This window comes from Budorcas taxicolor, chromosome 1 (assembly GCF_023091745.1).
Source record: "Budorcas taxicolor isolate Tak-1 chromosome 1, Takin1.1, whole genome shotgun sequence".
In the NCBI taxonomy this organism is placed as follows: Eukaryota; Metazoa; Chordata; class Mammalia; order Artiodactyla; family Bovidae; genus Budorcas; species Budorcas taxicolor.
Window position 1 is genome coordinate 134,387,509 of NC_068910.1, and position 1,805 is coordinate 134,389,313.

Genomic DNA, 1,805 nt, shown 5'->3' on the forward strand with positions numbered 1-1,805 from the left:
GAGAATCAAGAAAAAGTGGTGTTCAGGAAAACAAATGAAGGAAGTATTCCAAATTACTGAGTTCCTTTAGTTTTTTTTATTTCCTCAGTTTTTTTTTTTTCAAATGCTCATATTCATAAGAATCACTCTACAAAGTATCCAGAGGATGCCTTAATTACTTATTTTGTGGGAAATTTAAAAGAGTTTCAAGGTAGTTCTGACTTGAGTTGATTTTAGCCATAGGTACTGATGCAAGAACGTAATTGTGATGGAATGGGATCTACTGTAGTTTCAAGAGAGCTGGAAGGATTCCAACATGCTATAAGGATAGAGGCAGGGTTTACTGGGTGATTAAGTGAATTTTATTGATAGTTGCAATTTTAAAAACTTTCATTATAGAGACTATCACATGTGCAAAATTAGCAGAATAGTCTAATGTTATAATAGCCTGTCTGTTCCCATCACCCAGTTCAACAACTATCAACTCATGGCCAAACTTTTTTCTTTTCTATTTCATTTGCTATCTCCATATATTTTGAGACAGATTCCAAACACCATTATCATTTCATCTGCAAAAATAGACTTTTTCACATTAATAAAATATCATTATCACCCCCAAAAAGTTAATGTAATTTCTTAACATTGTAAAGAAATCCAATCAGTGCTCAGTTTTTCAATTGTTTCATAAAGATTATGATTAAAAAAAATTTTGGCCACACAGCATGTGTCATCCTAGTTCTCTGACCAGGGATTGAACCTGCACCCCACGCATTGGAAGCACAGAGTCTTAATCACTGAACCACCAGGGAAGTGTTGACTTATTTAATAGTTTGCTTGTTTAACTAGATGCTTCCCAGGTGGCTCAGCTGGTAAAGAATCTGCCTGCAATGCAGGAGACCTGGGTTTGATCCCTGGGTTGGGAAGATCTCTTGGATAAAGGAATGGTAAAGTGTTTAAATAAGGTCTATATGTTGAAAATGGTGATAATACTATCTTTTAAGATAATACTATCTTTTATACATTTTCCCTTTACCATTTCTCATATGTGTGTGTGTATATATATATATGTTTTTCTTTTTCTAGGAAAATTGTTTGTGGAAGAGAATAGGCAGTTTCCCACCATCTGGATTTTGATGATTGCATCCTCATGTTGGTGTTGCTGAAATGCTTAGCATGCTCCTCTATCCCCTGAATTTCCTATATAAGGAAGTTGAATCTGGAGGCTTAATCAGGTCAGATTTTTTTTGCAAGACTACCTTCTAGGTGCTGCTGCTTTCTTCCCCCAGGAGTCCCTTACAGTCTGGTTGCATCTCTTCTTTGTGATGTTGATGGCTGTGGATGGTCAAAGCCTAGGCCCATTATTACGGTGGAGGCTGCAAAATGGTTCTAACTCTATCCATCCTTCTTCATTTACTAACTGCAATAAAGAGAAACTTTATAATTTTTATGTTTTGTTTCTTTCTATAAAGAGAAACTTATCACAGTCTGTATTTGGCTTCTACATGACACAGTTCAAAAAAGGAAAGGCACCATAACTGCTTAATTTGTCTTATTTATTAATTTTAAAAACAATGTGTTGGTCTCTAGCACCCTCCCAGAGACCAACTAGAGCTTTGCCAGGAAAGGGTTTATTGTGAATGCATGGATTTAATCATTTCAGTGTTTCAATCCATTGCAGTTATCCTCACTTATGCTCAAATTATCCACCATTGGCCAATGGAAACCCTTCACATTAGTTCCTGAATCCTTCTGATATACAATCCTCACTAACTGGTGTGACAAGATGTTTAGGCTTATCTTGTATATTTCCCATCCAGACCTGGAAT